Source organism: Drosophila arizonae, chromosome 4, assembly GCF_054131065.1.
Source record: "Drosophila arizonae isolate 15081-1271.41 chromosome 4, UAZ_ARI_1.0, whole genome shotgun sequence".
Lineage (NCBI taxonomy): Eukaryota > Metazoa > Arthropoda > Insecta > Diptera > Drosophilidae > Drosophila > Drosophila arizonae.
In genome coordinates this window covers 1,065,605-1,087,063 of record NC_142924.1, presented here as the reverse complement: position 1 = coordinate 1,087,063, position 21,459 = coordinate 1,065,605, and the positions used below count along the sequence as shown (strand labels likewise).

Genomic DNA, 21,459 nt, shown 5'->3' with positions numbered 1-21,459 from the left:
CGTACACCTGCTTGAGAATCATCATCTTTGATGCTCGACTTCTCTATTGACCCTGAACCCATTCTCAGAGCACTTTTTCCAGATTCGTTCATTTATGCAAATAAAAACTCTTTATGACATATTTTTTGTAGCAACTTGATAAATTAGCCTTAATATTTCATTTAAAATAAATAATGACGTAAGATCAATATCTGGATTGCGAGGGCTTTTATCATTCCGTCTGCACTTTCGGGCGTGCATCTTATTGACATTTGGGTATTTCTCATAATTCGAAACACGTGCGCCGCTTTGGCGGGGGGAGCGAAGAAAAATAAAATAGAGAATGAAATAAATTTGGAGTGCGAGGTAAGATTGGGTTAGTTGAACTCGGAACCTGCTCGTAAATTAACACTCCAGCCACATAGATCAGGCGGCTACAAAAGCAAAATTTCAAATTGCCAAAATCCCGAAAGTTCGTTCAACTGAGTTTTCAAACATTTTTTGGAGGAACGTGGCGTCCATTACCAGATGTTTCATTTGCCATTTGCTCACGGTTGACAGGCAATTAAATTTTTGTGCTTAGTATTTTGTGTGTGTGTGTGTGTGTGTGTTTTTTATTGTTAAATGAGTTAATAATATATATAAAAATTAAGTGTTTTTCAAGTGGTTCCAGCTGGAGGGGGAACTGGTTTATTGGTGAACCAGTTCGGGATATTATTCTTAATGTGAACGGAACCTAGAACTGAGCTGGAAAAGAAATGAACCATTTTTTGAAACGAACTGAACCAAACGGAACCATTATCTGTTGTAGCTCAGAGGGGTTTAGCATTTCCGATAAGCAAAGCTTGTTTCCCGAATGGAAGTAAACGAACCGTAAGCCAAAATGTTTCCCTTCAAAACATGGGAGGGGAAGACGGAGGGAGAGAGAGTGAGTCAGCTACAAATCGTAATCATAATCAGATCTAGAGCTACTCAGAGCTGAGCGCTTGAGCCGTCAAGTGAGCCATGTTGGTTCTCTTTATCAGCTCAACTCCTTCGGCTTTGCTGCTTCAGTGCTGGGCATATGTAGTGCATTATCGTTTCGATTGCGCACAATTAAAATGATTTATCGATTGGCTGCTTGCTACTTGGGATTCAGCAGAAGCTGCGTTATCCTTGCAGCTGTGACATGTTCAGCAACTACGTGACTGACGCACCCAGCTCCCCTTCTCCATGCTCGACTCCCTCTTGCTCTCTCTCTCCCTCTCTGTACAATAATAAACCGCAACAGTTTGTCACCAGATACATCAATGTCAAGTCGGGCAATAATGCGAGACAAGTGTGCAGGGGGGCTCGGGTAGGAGGGCGGCTGTCAATGGGGGTGGGGTTGATGGTGGTGGCGTTGGAGGCATTTGGTGGTGCAGCAGCCAGCATACATTTAAATGCCAACTTATTTGCATAGTCCTGACGCGTGCTGCTTTTTGCCTCTGCTTTCTTTGCGCTGGCTCCAGCTGGTCCAATGGATTCTTCTTCTTTTTCTTTTGATGGATTCGCAATCATTTTGCATGTCGTACTAGCTTCAATAATAGGCAGCTGTGGACTGGCTGTTATCAGTGCCACGCCTCCGCACAGGCACAGCTTGCTGATTACACAGCGCGTTGCTATTTTCTGTCTGCCCACGCTATCCAAAGGCCAACGCGGCGGATGTGTGATGCGACATGAAAACGAGAGAAAAGAGAAACAAAAATGCGGAGCAAAGGGGCAACCCACGTCATAGAGCCACAAAGGCCACAGGAGCAGGCCGTGGGCTGTTTTTCGCCCAGCTTATCCTGCGTGGGTGATTGCGCTTCAACTTCAGACACAGCAACAGCAGCAGCAGCAACATCGGCAGCAGCAGCATCAGGTTCAGGTTCAGGCAGCGTGGGTTTTTGCCATTTGCCAGGCGTCAACTTTGCTACGCCTGAGAGACTTGAAAATTTTGATTTTCAAAGAAAAGAACAAGAGACGCAGGCAAAGTAGACAACAACGAGAGTTCAATGGGAGCCAGAGAGAGAGAGAGAGAGAGAGAGCGAGAGATAGAGAGAGATGGAGTCAGTGAGTAAGCGAGAGAGCTGAAAAGTGTTTTCATGCGAAATACCTGGAAATGAAAGAGACTTTTCTATTTTCAGGCAAGAATTCCAATGCTGTCAAAGTACTCCATCTGCCAAACCTGCTCGGAGATGAGTTAATCAACATTGAGATGCAAATGCTAGGCATTATAATTGCATTGTCTGTTTCGATTTGCCACCTATTGAACACTAATTAGATTTGCAGCTAAAAATTCAACACACAATTTTAATTAAGCCCCCGCAAGCCTTTGGGGACTTTCTGCGGTTTGTTGTTTTAGTTTTAATTAATGGTATTTTCTATATCATCGGCTCGTCGCATTAACGTTGCTGCTAATTGCTGCAAGGCAACAATACGAAAACATTTTAATTGCATTGCGAAAATTTGACGCATCCAACAACAACAATAACAGCTGCAGCAGCCATAGCTGTGATATGAAATTGTCGAAATTGAAGAGCCAAAATTTGTATACTTTGACTGTATTCGCAGTGGTATTGCATTAGTATTAGTTAACGCTTACAGTAAATAGTTCAATTCGCATAATCTGACTGAAATTTTAGATCAATATTCGCTAATTACATTTAAATAATAGTAATGTTAATGCTAATGATAATGCCAATGCCTATGGTAATGCGAATAAAAAGGATAATGTTAATGTCTGGTATAATGATATTTCATTTCATACTAATGCTAATGCTAATGTTAAAACCAATGCTAATGCTAAGGCTAAGGCCAATGCTAATGCTAATGTTATGGTCATGCTAATACTTACGATTCAAGCCAATAATGACAATATCAATGCTAATGGTAATGATAATGCTAATGTCTATGTTTTTTATAATGCTAATTAAAAGTAATAGCTGTAATGTTAATGCTAATATGAGTAATAATGCTAATCCTAATGTTAATGATAATGCCATTACCAACGCTAATGTTAATGATGACTACAGAAACACAACATGCATGAATATGCTTTGAAATTGATCAGGTTCTGATTCGAGGCCTGCATCACATTAGCATTAATGCTGTCGCAAGAGTTCATTGCTCCATAATTAGGCTATGTATAAATATATCTCTAATAAATTGCACAGATACTCTATCAACAAACAGTGACATAAATTTGCAACAGACTTTATATGACTCGAAAGGCTTGTTTGAATTTAATTTGATGAAATTCTCGTGCTCGCAATTAAGATTCGTATCTGGTTCACAATGCCAATGTCTGCCTGGCGGGAGCAGAAACTGTTACTTATACTGACATTTAAGGACCTGCTTCATTTCTCCACTAGCCCCCACACACACACATATATAGGCACACACACATACACTCTTATAACATGTTATAATTCACAGCATGCGACAAGCGGCAAAAGTCATTCGAAATTCGGGGGACCAGCTTCAAAAACATGCACATAAATCAAGTCTGCAGCCACATAGATCACCTGTACGTATATGTGTGTACATGTGTATGTGTGTGTGTGCACACCCCCCCTACACACACACACACGCAACCCCCTTGATTTGCGAAAACCACAAAAGCTGAAATCGGTGAGGCAGGTCATTCAACTCGTGTCTTCGGTTGGAGGCGTGTGTTGCTCATTTTTGTTGTTGTTGTTGTTTCGAAACTGTTGACTCTGGCTGACTTTTTTGGGTTCTATTTTGAGTAGCCTTTCCTCTGTGCCCAACAAATATCAATTAAGCTCCAACTTGTGCCGGTTATTCGAACTGAAACTCATAATAAATATTGGACAAGCCGAAGTTTGTCCGGCCCCCAGGCTGTCCGGCTGCCCATGTAAATAATCTAGCCGTTTTTGCGCATGGTACACAAACACAAAGGCGGCAATTAATTTAATTGAATGAGAGATTTAGATGTGATTATAATACGGAGTGCAGCAAGTGCCGACCAGTGATGGCCGGCCAGTTATTGTGACGGGGGCGTCCAGCTGGGTGGGGGCCTCCCATGTAAACACACCATCATAATCATAATAATCATAATAATAATAATAATAATGACAGCAACAATGTGAAAACAAAGCAGGCAAAGCGTATTTATGTGCATTGAGTATAAATATACTGCGCTTCTAATGGAAAATCTACACACATACACACACGCACGCACACCCATCTGTGTGTTCATGTGAATCAATGAATGAATCTAATGAATGAAAGGTCCAAAACAAAGCGACAAGCGCCATTAAGTCAACGTCTATTTGTTGTTGTTGTTGTAGCTGTTGTTCGTTCACTTTTTTCGTCATTCATTAGTGTTTTTTTTTTCATATAACGCCTAATGGAACACAAAACTATATAATTGCAAAGAAAGGCTCAGCACGAAATCGAAAATACACTGCGATTTAATATAATCAGATTAGAAATGCATTGAGCCAAAATCTGATGTTTTTATTTGCAGTCTATCCTGTGTTGGTGTTGTTGCTCATTAAGTTGTGGACAAGGGGTTGGTATATGGAAATCTCCTGATGGACCCAAAGAACTCAGAGCTTTTTGTAGATGAGCATTAGTCAGATCATTCTGATGGCTTGGTTTTGGAATATCTATTATTTATTACTTATTATTTAACTTTTGTATACTTTATTATATATTATTGTATATGAATATATACCCAATTGAATATTGTTTATCTGGTCTCAACAAAGCTTTCAAATTATTTGTCAAAAGGTAAATTTTATATATATTTTTTCAATTATTTGTGGGCTTTCAGTATTTTTTATGCATAACACCTTGTTATTTGATCTTGATAAATTTAAAAACAATAAACGCTAATTTTAATGAAATTTTCAATAAATTGCGAAACATCATTTTTGCAAATTTTTATTAGCTTTGCAGCAAATAAAAATAAATTAAAAGCCAGTTACAAATTAATTAAAATCGGATACGTTTAATTTAAGTGGTTTTAACATTTTTATTATGCACAATATGCACACATAATATGTATATAAATATAAAAAATATTTTGGCAAAATATGTAGAAAAGCACTGAATGAACTAGTAAATGCGGCAAAGTGCAGCAAATATTCATTAGACCTCGCTGAGTAGTCCATATATATATATATATATGTATATGTACATATACATACACATATATGCATGTGTATATGGAAGGCATATGTAGAGATCTCATAAGCAAATCGCCAGCTATGCTGACAAAGCATGCCAGACCGCGCGATTGGCTTATCAAATTTGGACTGTCTGTCCCACAGTCTCTACCCCCCCTCTCCTCTCTCCCCATCCCTTTGTCGGTCTGTCTGTCTGCCTGCCTGCCTGGGGTTCAGTGCTGGTTCAGATCTTTTTCACTCTTTATGGTGTAATCAGTGAGCTGAATGTTGAATGCTCATATGCTTTAGCTCACGACCTTTGTGGCTCATGTTTCCTTCCTCTTTTTGGCTGCGGCAACGCGTCGTATGATTTATGTGCGCACAATTTGCCTGCAGTTAGTTTTGATGATGTTCGTTGCGAGCTGAGAGTGAAGAGAGAACATAAAAAAGAGAAGAAAAACAAAATGAAACTGAAATTGTATTATTATTTATTTACTCTAGTCCGGCTGTCTGTTTGCCGGTCTGTCTGTGAATCTGCGCTGTGCCGCTCTCTCGACGATAAGTGATTGCCTGTCCGGGCAAATAGAAATCAAAATAACTACACACAGAGAAAGAGAGAGAGAGAGAGCGAGAGGGAGGGAGAGAGATAGAGGCTGATAAGAGCAAACGACAAAATGAGTTGTAATAAAATTTTCCCTGTGACCTTTGAACTTATTTTCGCTCACTACTAAAGCGAATGGCCGGAAAGGTCAGGCTGTGGCAATGCAGAGGTAGAGGCAGAGGTAGAGGCAGAGGCAGAGCAGAGGCAGAGCAGCGGTGTGCAGGACATCTAATTAGTTGGTTTGAGTAAACATTCCATTGACAGTCTGATTAGCTGGCATGCAAAACACCCTTGGGAGACTTTACAGTTGGTATATATGTACTAAATATAGCACATACACATACATACATGCACCATGTATGTGTAATATATTCAATTTAATTAGCAACAGCTTTTATGCTCATTGAACAGACCGGGGCCAGTGTTGGGCATATGACAAGCAAATATAGCTTACTAACTAGTTAACCAATCGACCATTCAATTTGTTTGCTTTATAATTTCGATATAGGACTATAAGGAAAAGGACTAAGAGAGTGGGGACAGTTAAGCAGCTGGAGTAAATATAGCATATAGTTGGTAAATCGAATTACTATAACTTTCAGGCGTTCTTTAATAACGATGATTCTGATGACAAAATAAAATTAACAAGTATATTCATATATCCAAATTGTTTAATTATAATTCCTATAACAATGTATACAGCATCTATATAAGAAAAATCTTTTCGCAAATGGGTTTTTCTGATGAAATATTCCGAAATACTTAAGGCGCATATAAAATTGAATCAGTATCAACAATAACAACTGTAGCTGAGATTGTAAAACGCAGTATAAGGGTATTTTTCTGAGACAGAGATAGGAAGCGAGAGAGGAAGCGAGAAAGATGAGTAGAGATAAACTTGACTGTACCCCTATCGAAATAAATGCAAATGCTAATGGCGCCAGTTGTATATCAAAAAAACCTTCGCATCTGTCGGCATCTGATTACACTGTTTGTCAAAAATATTTGGCCAGCAATTAAAAAAATAAAAATATACAACAACAAAAACAACAGCAACAAAAATGTGCAGTGCGCAGTAGACGTTGACGAGAAGACGACGATGCGATGCGATGCGATGCGCTGTGACTCGCGGCGCAATTACCGATGGGTAAAAAAAAAGACCAAATAATGTGTGTATGGAGTAGATCGGTTCGAGCCAGACAGCGAGCGTGCGGGCCAGCGGCAGTGGCAGCTATCTGCCAGCTAACTGGGTCGAATTCAATTGAGTTTCACAACTTTCGAGCAGAGGCCTTTTGCAGCTTTTTAGCGCCAGAAATGGCGCAGCATTCTCTTCATATTTATTTGTTTGTTTATTTATTTATTATTTTCATGTTTTTATCTGAGTACTCATGAACGCAGCGAGCATTCATCTGATCTTGATTCCAACTTTGAGCAAGGGGTATCTGCTTATGCACTGCATATGGACTGAGAAGAGGTATGCTAGTCTGTCTATAGAACAGCTCGCTAGCAGACCTTTTGCTTCTCCACTATTCCTAAATAATTCCTATAGATGGTACATATTTGTATATAGGAATAGCTTAAGTAGATATACCCTTGAATTAAGCATGGAAATAAGCAAAGACTAAACCGATATCTTACTACTTTGATAGATAAAAGAATTTCATAGTGATCATCTGCTTACAGAGTATCTGCGGATCGATCACGCTCACCTCGATCACTCTTACTTGTTATGATATTATTACAGTGTAGAAGAAGGCAAGCAAAACAAAGAGTCGAGAAAACACAAACAAAAGCCAAACAGAGAAGCGACGCAAAGACAGAAACCAAGACTGCGAAAGAGATAGGTAGAGAGTGAGCGAGAGGGATAGCGATAGCATGAGCGAGATGGAGCGTGAGCGGTGCGGCGAGGTATGGGGGCCAAAGACCTTATAAATCACACGAGCGTGGCATGACTGGGCGTTCCGAGTGGGCCATGGGATATTTGAGGCAAATGCGGCCTGACGCCGTCTATCTGTATCTTTAGCTGTAGATGTATCTGTAGCTGTATAGTTGTATCTCATACTAAAAATAGTCGCTGGCTGTGCGATCGCAGCGCCCAGGGGGCTGGCGGGGAGTGCTTGAGGCAATGATACCTTGGCGCGGCTGTTGCATGTTGCCAGTGGATGATGCAACAACAACGACCAAAACAAAAACAAAAGCCAAACGACGTAGTTGCTGCAGATGCGAAAGCAAATAGCAAAACAAAGAGCCGAAAGAGAAACTGAAACGGCGCTAAAGGTTCAGAGAGACAGAGAGTGAAAGAGAGAGAGAGAGAGAGAAAGATGGCTAGCTAGATGGGGGTGCGAGGTGGATAGGATGAGTTTTTGGGGCGCTACTTGCGGCCTGGTTTTCTGCTTGTCTGCTTTTTGTTTAGATGGGCGACCAGAAAATTCGCTACGTCGAATTTCACAAGATTGCGACACCAGCAAATCAGCAACAACAACAGCAACAACAACAACAGCAACAATAACAATAACAACTACTTCGCACTTTTTGTCGCGCAATTACAGAGATACAAATGAAATAGGTTCAGGGAAAAGATAAATCTACTTATGTATCTGTTGCTGTCTGTGTATCTGTAGCTGTAGCTGCAGCTGCGACAATCGCTGTAGATACATATATAACTATAGCTGCATCTGTGTTGCTGTATCGCTGGGTGAGTATTATAACTATCTAGGTATTTACAGCTGCATCTGTGTCTGCATATTTTAGATGCAGATTCATTGCATTTATGCCTTTTAAGTGCATTTGTAACGTTGGCTGTATCTGTACTTAAATTATTGAAGTACATGTCTTTCACGTGTAGATACATCTGGTAATTATGACTGTAAGGTGTATCTGTATAGTTGAATGCATCTTCATTCACAACATCCAATTCACATTGGATACCTATATTTGTATCTGTATCTTTTTAATTTTCATGTCTTTTGGATGTAATTCTATCAATGAGTGTATCCTAAAGCTAAACAAACGTATCTGTTTCTTCAGATGTAGATGTATCTATGGTATCTATGCCTTTTGGATGTATCTGTATCCATAGATATAAATGTATTTAGCTCTGCCTTAGCAGTGGCTGAATCTTTTCATAAAGTGTGATATACATATGTAAATCATCTTCTATCTATAGTTTTCCATCTGCATTTGAATCTAATCTATAGTTGTATCTAAATTAATAGCTATATATTTTAGCTGTATATGAATATTTTCCTTTTATCTCTCCAATATTTGTACGATGCGTGATTTATCTATAGAATTTCATTTGTATCTGTCTTTATGTTGTATCTTGACAAGCTTCGAAGGTGTATGCATATCTTAGGTGAATCTGCTGGAATACTTTGGATATATCTCTATCTATTGTTATATTTGTATCTATATGCAGAGTTCTATATAATATCATTATAACTGGAAGTATCTTCAGATAATCCTGTCTCTATGCCCATAGCTGAATGCCTTCTGTATCTGTATCTGGCTGTAGCTTTAAATGTATCTGAAACTGCATGCATGTATGCATCTCTATCTTTTGTCTAATCTAATGTTACCTTTCGTCCCTCGTCTTTGGCTCCGCGGGGCAACGCCGAAGGGCGGAAATTCAAGATGCTGCGCAATATATGTTGTCTTCCAATGTGGGATTTGTCGGAGATGTAGGGTCTCAAGCAGAGGGCAGGGCAGAGCTTGGGGTCCGGCTGCTCCCGCTGATGCCGGCTGCTGCTGCTGCATTTTCACATGCGAGTAAACAAAGTTATTGGAAATTTGTATTCGCGCATTGTGTAATAGCCGCAATTGGATTTTAATTGTAGATGCGGCCCAGTCTTATTGTAATTCTAAACCCAATCGCTGTTCGTTCCCCCCTTAACAACATATCTGCTCGCAGCTAGAGGTATTATGAAATCATCTAGCTGGGCAGAGCGCAGCGGGTGCAGTGACTTGAACCTGCCAATTGATACGAAAAGGCAGGCAGCCAGCTGGGAGCTGGCAGCTGGGAGCTTGTAATGCATATTCGTGATGCCATATGATAATGCCGTCCACTGCTCACACAGTTTGATTTGCCATTAGTGGCGTTCAATTATAGCCTTGGAATTGGCCAAGCGCAGCATTTTAGAGCAAATGCTAATGACTATTTAATGAGTGATCATTGCAAATGCAATGCAACAAGTCAACAGCAACACCAGCAACACCAGCAGCAGCAGCAGCAGCAGCAGCAGCAGCAGCAGCAGCAGCAATGCTCACTAATTTGGAGAAGGGGATTTCGTTTTGTTAACTAGAGCAATTGTTTCTCGCTGTTGTTAAAAAACCGAAGCTATTTGGTTTGCCTAATTATTCAGCAATTTACAACAGTAGTTTTGAGTCTAATTTGAATTTGAAGAATTAAATTTAATTAGAAAAACTTTCCATTGAATATCTATTTGGCTAAATTAGAGCAGTTTGGCAACTGCACGAATCTGAAGCTGTTGTAGCTATATCAAACTAAATAATCACAAGCTCTATTTAATATATACTTTTAACTTAAATTGAAAAAAAACTTCACTTTCTGTGATATATTATCAGCTGCCTGACCTTCAAATATTTGCTAAGATAATTACTAAGTTTCTAAGCTATTTTTTTTGTCAATTCTAATTTAGCTATTTCAAGCACTTTGCATATTGGAAGTCATTGTTAATAGGGTATCAGGGAGGGTATATTGATTTTTCAGAATATGTGAAAATTGGCAGTGGAAGGCGTGGCAGAGCCCTCCATTGATAGAGTATTCTGCTATTGTACACCTCCAAGACTTTCGATAAATGTAAAGTAGAAATATATCAGATCATAGTACACCCATCTATCTGCATAGAGTATTTCGCAGTCGGTCATTCCCCTCCACACTCACTCTCTTCATATCTGCGCCTTAGAAATTTCCAATTTGCATTTCAGCTTTAATTGTTGTTGTCTTTCTATTAACAGATCTCAGTTCAGCTTTTGTAGTACTTCCCCTTGGCTTTTCTTTGAACATCGACTCGAACTTCCGGATTTTGCCACATTTCAATTGTTGTCTCGTTTGCCTGCATTTCGCTGTATTTGTTGCTTTTTGTTTGTTTGTTATTGCTGCTGTTGCTGCTGTTGTTGTTGTTGTTGCATGTTGAGCACAACAAAAGCGATAACTCATGGCGATTGCTTTTGCTTCGATGGAATTTCCATTTTGTAACAGTTTGTAGCGCAGTTTGCCCCAAATGCCCTCGCGCAGCTCAGCTCTAGCTCCTTTGTCTATCTCGCTCCCTCTTAGTCTTTCCCGCACTATCTGTTTGGCACTTTTTATTTTTTTTGGTTTACCGCTTATGTTTTCATAAATACGAAATTGAAAGTTTTTTCAACCGACGAAAATTCTCATAAAAATTGTTCGTTCAAACCGCACAAAAAGCACTCGAGCAGCCCTTCAAGAAACAAATACAAAATGAGAGGGAAAGCGGGTCCAGGAGTGGGCCGGCATGGAGGGAGGGGGCGCTTACATTGGGGGTCAGGCAGCAGGAACAGTTGACCGTCCGCCCAACTGTATATGAACGGGCGGCATTTCAATCAATTGGCGGCAACAGCTGCCGCTGGCATTGTTGTTGTTGTTGTTGTTCTTGTTGTTGTTGCTGTTGCCCACGTTTTGTGGCAGCCATCTGGATGTGGCTGCGGCTTGGATGCTGATGTGAATCTACAATACTTTTATGTGTGTGTGTGTGTGTGTGTCTCCACTGCGAGAAACTCATAAAAAGCTCCCACGTTGTGACGCGACGCGACGCGACGCTTGTCGTAACTTTCATAGTTCGCCTGCCTCTGCCGCTGCCTCTGCCTCTGTCGCTGCCTCTTGCAACACCCACCTGAACAACGTTCGCGCGGACTGTTGCCGCCGGCGCCTCCGCAGCAACAGCAACACCTCCCTACGCCTCCGTTGCACTCAATGCGTTCAGCGTCACCTCAGTCGTTAGTGTAGGCCTCGGTTATTGTGTTGTGAAAATAATTTTTCGGTCTCTTGGCTGCTGCGGCTGTGCGCTGTATCGAGCCATGTTGCTGCTGTCGTTGCTGCACGCCCAAACGCAATTGTCGTCGCTTTAATTGCTGTTGCTGTTGCCGTTGCCGTTGCCGTTGCTGTTGATGGCAAACGGCGAGTGGGCAACACTTGGCTAGTACACAGATTAACGCCCCCATCGTTTCCGATAGCCACAATATTTTTCATTTCCTTTTCTCTGCTTTTTTGTTACCAAATGAAACTCCCCCCTCCCAAAAAAAAAAAAAAAAAAAAAAAAAAAAAATAGAAAAGCTGAAGGCGGCATCGTTCAAATAAATTCTGTCGATGGAGTGCAACGGAAATGCACTCTGAGCGCTGGAAAATGACGAACGAAATGAACTTTATGTGATGTACTCAGCTATTGCCAAGATATGTATGTAGTTGTACCAAAAATAAATGGAACCCCACTTAATATTAATGAAATAATTGGAGACAGAAAGTGGGCAAATGAGTAAGGGGAGAGAGAGAGCGATTTAAAGAGTAAATTTGGGTATGAGAAAAACGGAGCAAAAAAATAGCACTTTCCCTGATGAAATGGAAAAGTCTAGAGAACCTATTTGAGCATATGAGAATCGCAAAGCAGAGCTTTTTACAATATCTTTAACCCGTCGGTCCTCGTATCCTCTTCAAGCTTTCAGCTTTCTTAATTTCCCTCTTTCTCTCTACTTATGACATCGCCTTTCTATGCGATTTTCATCAATGCATTTAGTATGTGTAACTGAATGCAACTCCTCAATGAGCCACAATTCATGGATGACACCCAAAGCTATTGACCCATAGCCGATAGCTATTAGCTACTGGCTGCATAGCTATTTCCTGATCAAGCGAATACCCCTGGCCTTTAGCCGCGACATCAATGCAACGCCGCTTCACACAAAAAAAAGTACCGTTTCGACAATTAGTTGAAAATAGATTTGTGCAGCGAGGCAGCTCATAAATCATTATTTTTTCGTCGTTGCTTTGCTTTGCCTTCTATTGTTATATTATTGCATTTAATTTATTTAACACCCCTGGCCATGCGCTGCGTGAAGGGAGAGGGGTGGGGACAGGGGAAAGGCGAGATAGGAGGAAGAAAAACCGAACGAAAGCAAATAGCAAGTCAATGCCTCCACGTGACAGTTGTCATAACACATTGGCTCAGACTGTAAAATACGAAATTAACATGCACGTGACTTTGTTATGGGCCATAACTCAGATAGCAGAGGCCACATAGTGGCGGTGGGCGGAGGGAGGAGGGAGAGAGAGGATGCACGGGGGCTCTGGCTACTTTTCATAATTTTCGTTTTGTTGACACACTTTTTAGCCAGAATTTTCGTGCTGCGGCTGCACTCGATGCACACTTGCTAGTGCCTAAATATTTACCAAAATCTAGTGATGGCAACGTGATTGCAATGCGATGATTTAACATGCTGTCATACAAGATGAAATAAATTGATAGACGTATTATATAAATAATTAAATTAGTTATTGCATATATTCAGCTTCATTAGCTGTTAAATTTGCAATCCTAGTTAATTTCATAGAATTAGAACTGTAATCGATAAAAATTTAATATAAAACCGCTATTAACTCGATATACGACTCTCAGCCGGCGCAGCAATATAAATATTTATGAGTATTCTTAGTAACGTTAGATATATGTATATAGAAATATATCATAGTTATGTTCGAATCACCTCGTCATCTATCTAAAACCAGCTGGGTCAAATGTTAGCTTCATTTGGCGAATAAACCTTGCCACAAGTGAGTTTTTGTTAATTGATTTGTCAGTCAGCAGCCGCCAAAGTTGTTGTTAAATATTAGTTGCCTTTTGCAATGTAGTTGGAGCTTTATTTCAATAACTCGATTTCTAAGCATTTATTTGCCAGCTTTGGAGAGACTTTTTCGTTGACAGATTGATTATGCATAGCTTCAGCATAATTGGAAATTCTTGACTTGAAATCAAATTGACAAATTGAATAAATGTGGTTTCATCTGCAGTTCGAATCAGGGTTCAAATTTTAGATTTTGTGAATGTCAAAGTGTTTTACGTTCCAGTTATATTCAGTTCAGGCTCCTATTTTAGCTCCAGTTCCAGTTTAGCTTAGATTCTAGTTAAGGTATGAGTCATGTTTAGGATCTATTCAAGGCTCCACATCAGGGTTTAGTTTATGTTGCACTTCATATTTGAGTTCACGCCCTAGTTCAACTTACAGCTCAGGTTGCAGCTCACGTTTATGTATAGGAACTAGTCTAGGTTCTAGGTCTGATTCCAGCTCAAGTTTCTGCTCAGTTTTCAGTACAGTTCAGTTCAGAGTCTACTTCAGATAACATTTACATTTCTGTTAATGTTTGAGCTCATTTCCCAGTTTAGGGTTCAGTTCAAACATAAAACCTGATGCATAAAATTATGTTTAGATTCTACATCAAGCTCAAAATCATTATTTAGTTCATTTTCATCAATCAGCTATTTCGAAGTTTCGAAGAAGAAGAAATTAGAGTTTTTTAAGTTTTTCTTTTTTTTTATAATAAAATCATATTACATGGATTTTTTATGGCCACGCTTTATGAACATACTTAATTTTCTTCATCATCAATTCCAAGACTTACTTTAATATAAAAATAATGAAAAATATGAGCTGTATAGCTCAATATGAAGCCACAATTTGATGCACAGCTTAACCTCCAAGCAAATGGCTCAATAATCTTAAATGCGGCACTTAAATGTGCCACGCCCAGTCCGCCTTTGTCTACTGTGGCTGCTGCTGCTGCTCCTCATTATATGTTATTTCTTGCACAGTGCCACGCCCAGAGAGCGCAGTGCCCCCGCCTCTGAGTGAAACGATGTTTATGGCACATTTAAAAATGCATTTAAAATTGTGCGAAGTTTTTCGAGTCGAGTCCTGGCATTTGAATATTTTAATCGACGGACAAAACGAGATGGGGCGATGACTGGGGCGTTAGCTCTGCTTTGGAGCTGTTGCTCGAGCTGGAGTAGGAGCTGGAACTGGAGCTGGGGTGCTGTTTAGTGGGGAGTTGAACTGTATTTCCATTGTATGTCTGATTCTTTGTCTTTCGGCCTGACACCATTTCCTTTCTGACTCGTGTGCAACCTGCAGAGTTTTAGAGGCTAGAGCTCGCGCCTCTTCCTGGTGGTAGGTTTCGCTCTATGCTCAGCTACATACAGACAAATACATATACATACATAAATATGAAGTGTATATTTTATGCCGCTAACAATCTCATTAAAATTTTATGCGTGCGTCTGGGCCCCATCAAGGTGATAATAGAAGGCGCGACCGGGACGAGCCGCTTGCCAAATCGCACGCCCTCACACACACACACACACACACATACAAATAAATAGTAATGGCGGAGGCGGGCAGCAGGTTGAAGCTTGTGTTAGCAGGAAGCTGAAGAAGCGGCGTTAAGGATGTGACTGGCTGGCTGGCAGGCGTCTAAATTGCTACAATTACGCCTAAAATGTGTGCCAAGACAGCCGGAGATGGAGAAGGAGGCGGAGACTGTAACGGAGACTGAGGCGGAGACTGAGACGGAGACGGAGGCGGAAACTTAGGCTGAGGCTAAGTCTGAGGCTGTGTGGCTAACGCAGCACCCCTCACACACACACACACACACACACACACACACACACACACACACACACACACACACACACACACACACACACACACTGATGATGCCCTTAACCTACGCTAATTGCCATAATTTATTGCTTTAGGTGCAAATTGTTGTTGCTGCTGTGGTGCTGCGACTGCGATCCAATCCTCGCCAGAGTCACCAATATTATAATTGAATATGTCAGAGCAGATGCCAGCTGCTGGAGCAACAATTTATGCGAAATAAATTTGCATGCCAGCCATACAAACAATTTTCACATGATTTCTTTGAGAATATATAAAAATATATACATCTATTTGTCTTCTTGTTCTTGATGGTAATTAACACGTCTGAAAATTTGGCATTTACTGCATTCATTTTGCATAGCCTGATTCCATTGAGACAGGGCAGTCTCTGGTTTTGTATGTAACGGATTGAAGGAGGCGTGGCAGGTGTATGACTGAAAAAGGCGTGGCTGAACCAATTATGTATGTGGCTAAGACAATTTGCACAGTTTTAGGGTATCTGCAAGTCGTGTATGCCCAGCTTACTTGTGTTTCTTTTTTTCCATGTACGACACGCCCACACGCCCAGACAGCAAATGAATAATTGCTGAGACAAATATATATTTTTAATATATTTACATATATAGAAATCTATATAATTTTTCGTGGAAATTTTTGCAGTTTTCTTGCAGCCTTGCGGCGAAATTTTCGTGCAAAACAAGCAAATGGCCAAATGGCCAAATGGCCAAATGACCAAATGCCAAACGTATGCTGAATGTGTGTGAGCGAATTGCATTTTGGCTGCGGCCGCATTGCGTTTTAATTGCCAAATGGTTCAAGGCCGACGGACGACATGTCTAAAGTGGAATTCGATGTAGACGCTAAAAGAAAAGAGCAAAACAAAATGTTGAGCTGCTTGACAGGCGTGCAGATCCTGCCAGATCAAGGCATATATTTATCTATATATATGTGCCACATAAATATATTTAGATAGAAGTGAAGGTGTTTCGTCTGCAAATTTAGATCATATTTTATGAGATGCAAGTACATAGATGCAAGAATTTTTCTAGATTTTGGTTTTGAATTGGGAATGAAAGCTGAAATGAGAAGCAGAAAGACATCGAAGAATACACAAGCTTACAGTAGAAGTTTCCAGATGGTATTGTGTACTATATATGACCAGATTTTCACCATGCAGTAAAGAATTTTATGAAAAGCTGCATAGCCGGTCGGACATTATGCTAAGACTCTATAAGCATCACTCTTTAAATCTAATCTCTTTGGAGGCATGCCTTAAATATGATAAAGAATTTCTCATTAAATGAAAATTTTCCTTCCCAACTCTACATTTCACCTTAATCAGCAGCAAAAGTCAAGTTCTTATAGTAAACTTCTTCAACAAATTAGGCTTTCTCTCCCTCTCTCTCTCTCTCTCTCTCTCTCTCTCTCTCGCTCTTCATACAACTTTGCACTGCTCTCACAGTCCATTATAGCTACACTTTTTCTAACTATTGCATTAACTCAATTATATATATAATATATATAGTTTGAGCTTTCCGTGGAATTCCTTTCCAAAGCCAACTTAAGCAACTCAAGTCCGAGCACTCAGCTCTTCAGTTGTGCCAGTTGAACTTTAAAGCATATTAATTACTCGCATCAATTTATTTAATGGCCTCTACCTTTGGGCCGAGTTGAAAACTCAATTTTCGATTCAGTTTCAGTTCGACAGGCCTCCCGCCCTCCCCTTTCGCCATTAGACGTCATTATACGGAGTATTACAGTTGGGCGCGGCGTGAGAGGGCAGCGGGCAGGTGGTAGGTGGGTTTCTTGTGCACACTTACAATCACATCCGCTTTCAATGCGATAACAAATTATTTCCATGCCACATTCGCATTGATTTTCCACGCTGCCAGAGTTGCAGCTCATTTAGCCAAATGAAAAATGCCAAAAAGGCTTCGATTTTGTTTGTGATTTTGAAGGCTCTGGGCGCGCGGCCAAAATGCCAAAATGCCAAAATGCCAAAATGCCAAAAAGCCAAAGCCGAAGCCGAAGCTAAAGAAAACAAATGCACAACAAATAAAATAAAGTAGAGGAAGAAAGGAGGGGGGCTTGTTGTACACTGATTGCATATAGCAATCATCCACAGCAGCCAAGGAGTCCAGAGTCCGGAAACCCTCGTTGTGAAAATTTCTTATGAAATCGAAACAATTTGCAATAATGTATCTTATGTCAGTGCACGCGTAGCTCGAATGGAACACGCCCACCACACCATACACGCCCGCTCCGCCCTGAGTCAACGGACAAGCTAAGCTCAACCCTTCAGCAGCTGCAACACTCGATGCCCAGGGGAATGCCATTGGAAATTACATTATGTTCGTACAAGGCAGGCAGGGGGGAGGGGAGCAGTCGGGTGGTCGAGGGGTAGGTGTTGTGGCTGGGTACAGCAAACCAAGGACATGTAGCAAAGGGGTCACAGCTTCGGGCATTTGCTGCACGCAATGTCAACATCATCAGCAACGGCCAACGGAGGACGGACGTCGGAGGACGGAGGACGGCCAACGGACATCGGACGGACGGGTATCGCATGCAATTCAATTTCCTTTGATTTGATTCGCTGTCGCTTTTTGTATTATTTTAAGCCAAACATTTTTGCAGACTCCAATTTTGGGGCTGGTCGCCGTTGTTGGTATTGTTTATGATCAAAGCTGAGGATTTCGATAGCTGTCAATTGGAAGACTTGTCGCAGAAACGAAAATGCGAAAAGCTGGAGCAAGCTGAGTGGAGCAGGAGTATAGTTTGAGTGACGTCATTTAGTTAGCTTTACATATAAGAACAACTTATACTATATACCTCACTATATAATAGGTCTTTCAGATTATATCTGTAGCTGTAGATTATTAAGCATCAAGGCGTCAGCTCATCAGAAAACATGTCGCATACATTTTTGAACAAAATATTTTATTTTATCATAAACATTTTCAATCATCCAAATGAATTTTTATAGACTCTGTAGCCTGAGCAGCTCAGAGACATTTGATAGCTTTTCACGCACAAGGCTCAAGTGTTACATGATGCTACAGGCCTTAACATGAAACCAGTTTTGCCGCATGTCCGACTTCCTAGTGCCTCCGCCCTCTGCTTTGGGCTCGTTCTAACAAGATATTCACATTCGACTGCAACAAGCGGGTTGGCATTTTATTGGACATCTTTTGGCAATTCCATGCTCTCAGACATTGTTCATAATCAGCGAGGATGGTCCAGGATGCGGCTGTCTTTCTTGTTTTCACTTGTCTTTCTGTTTTTTGGCCGTCCTGTCAGACATGATTTACATTTTTCAGCCATATAAAATTCTATTTTATGTGAAGTTTGTTTAACAGCAGTCGCCGCAGTCCAAAGGCAGCGGCCATAAAAAATACGAAACGAAAGAAAAGGAACGACGACTGCGTCGCAGTCATACGGGGCGTATGTGTGATGAGCATCCTTTACTGGGCTGAGCTCTGCTCTGCCACAGCGCGACTCCGCAGCCGTTAGCTACATGCGGATCATGTCCTTGTAAACACGCCATAAAAGCTGTCAGAACATGTATTCCAACATGTCGATAAGTCGGCAGTCAGCAGTCAGCAGTCAGCAGTCGGCAGTCGGCAGTTAGCAGTCAGCAGTCAGTTGGCTGTTGGCAGTTGGCAGTCGGGTTCAAGGGTCGCTGCGATGACAAGCAGCGCGATGGCCATGTCGCTGGCGAGTGTCAAACGAAAGCCCCAAAATGCTAGCCGGGAGCTGGTAGCTGTTAGCCGGCAACGCAGTGGCGACAGTCAAGTTAGCGTCCGCCAGTCTCCGGCTGCTGAGACCCGGGGCTTTGATTTTGGCCCAGGCCATGTCGGGCCAACGTTCAAGGAAGTAAAAGTCAAAATGCTGTGGGCGCGGCCGCCTTTCTCGTCTGCTGTCGTCGCAGTCGTTGTCAGAGGCCAGACAGCAAACCAATTGCCAGTTTATTACTTACAATTTATTGGGAAAACAGTAAATGGGGCTGGGCATGGGCCAGCGGGTGGGCAGTCAGGCAGTCAGTAGCTGCGCTCCCCTCCCCCACTCCCACTACGACGACTGCTGCGAGCCGTAAAAACTCAGCTAACAAGTATAAATAAATACAAATAAAAGCAAATAGATTGCGAAAAATATTCATGCGGCGAATTTCACAGCAGCCGCAACAGCAACGTCTCCTGAGTCTGATGAGGCAGAAGAATGTGAGCAAAATACATATAAATGTTGCAGCTGTGAAGCGTGTAAAGAGTGTATAGAGTGAGTGGGCGTAGGCCCCATTGGGTTGTAGGCCCGAATGGGTTAAGCAGTGAATGAAGTACACCAAAAGTAGTAGCAACTGGTTTTGCCAGCAAGAGGAGGGCAAAAATTAAGAAATCAGCAAGGAAGTAGGTGAAGAAAATTGTTTATGGAACTGCCATTGTAAAAACAGGAAAAGAGCATGTGAGAGAATCACGAAAGATTATAGATTGGTTAGGGACTGCTTGAAATGGAGCGAACATAATGATTATAAGATCATGATAATGATAATGGAAACATGGACTAGAATAAGGATATCGATCTAAAGAGGCACACGTATAAGGATAAGGATAATGATGAGAGAGGTAAAGGGAAGGTAATGGTAATGTCAATGATCATAAGACTGATGGTAATAATAATGATGATACAGATAATGTTAATGATGCTCATGATGCTTTTGCTAATGGTAATGCTAATAGCAATCACTTATAATAATGATGATGATAATGAGAACGATGCTAGGTAACTGAAGGATACCAAACTAAAAATGTGTGCCGTCTAAATTTCTCTCAGTGCACGCATATGTGCCATGCGTTCAGTTGACCAATAATAGTAGACATATCCTTCTACAAGGACCAGCTTGCTGTGTCGCCTTGGCAAATGCCAATAAATCTGCTGCTGCTCAGCTTTATTTCTTTTGTAAATCATATTAAATGAATTGCGATGAATTATGTATACGAATGCATATGTGGCTCTATGTGTGTGTGTGTGTGTATGTGTGTGAGAGAGCGAGTGTGTAATTTCGCGGCTTACAATGCAGAATGGCCGGCAGCAGCAGCACTGGCGGCCATTGTCGGCGCCCAGCTGGTGGGGCCCTGATCCGGGGCGTTGATAGCACTGCAGTGATATTTTTATTTATTTATTTTATATTATTTATGCCATTTTAATATTTTAAATGATGCTATTTTTCACATTTTATTACCAATTTATTTTGTGAGTGCGACGCTGCGTACGCTATGTCGCGACTGCCACGCCTCCTTAAAAAAGCAGACACACACACACGCACACACTCACGAAAAAGCGTTGTCTGTGCAACATTTTTGCTTGAAAATGCCATTGCATTTATTATAATAATGATATATAATAATAATATGTTTGTAATTTGTTTTAATGGCCATTCAAGTTAATGCGACAACAGAGAGATGAAAGCAGGTATAGAGAGTGCAAGAGAGAGATAGAGAGAGAGAGAATGAGAGTGAGCAGTCAACAATGCAAAAACTTTGAATTTACCTGTAAGAGAGGGCTATATGCGACTTGTATGGGAGGTAAACTGAACTCTAGCTAAATGAACTTATAAATATTATATTTTATATATATCTAACTGAACATTTAAGGCAACTGATGGTTGTCAGCTTTGTATGTGGGTTGAGCATTGAGCTAACAGTTTTTTTTTTTTTTTTCAGCGGGCTGCGCTGCATTTGAATGCCTTTGGGGATATTAGAAAGATCTATGAGAGGGCGTATTACTTGATACAGATATATAGACTATATAATTGAAATATTATCATAAATCTGTAATACGTTTAGAGCTGATTTGAGCTCATCAACTTCGCTTACAGCTCAACAAAACTCGAAAAAACTTTTTACAGAGTATGCTTTAGTCGTGTATTGGCGCAGCACTTACTTGCTGTTCAATGTTCTTGGTGTTGTGTTGTTGTTGTCGTTGTTGGGCTTATGAATTTTAGCCGCTTGCGGCTCATTTGCTGCTCTGCGCTGCGGCTGACATTTAATTACTTTTCTCGAC

General features: G+C 40.9%; 1 long non-coding RNA gene across 1 annotated transcript; it reads right to left on the bottom strand.

The window, feature by feature from the left end:
- Positions 1-4,956: 4,956 nt before the first annotated feature.
- Positions 4,957-6,355, bottom strand: LOC149268945 (uncharacterized). The gene is made up of 2 exons (XR_016269963.1): positions 5,611-6,355; positions 4,957-5,536 (listed from the first exon to the last, which is right to left on the bottom strand). It is a non-coding gene; the product is annotated as an uncharacterized LOC149268945 (long non-coding RNA).
- Between the last annotated feature and the right edge of the window lie 15,104 nt (positions 6,356-21,459).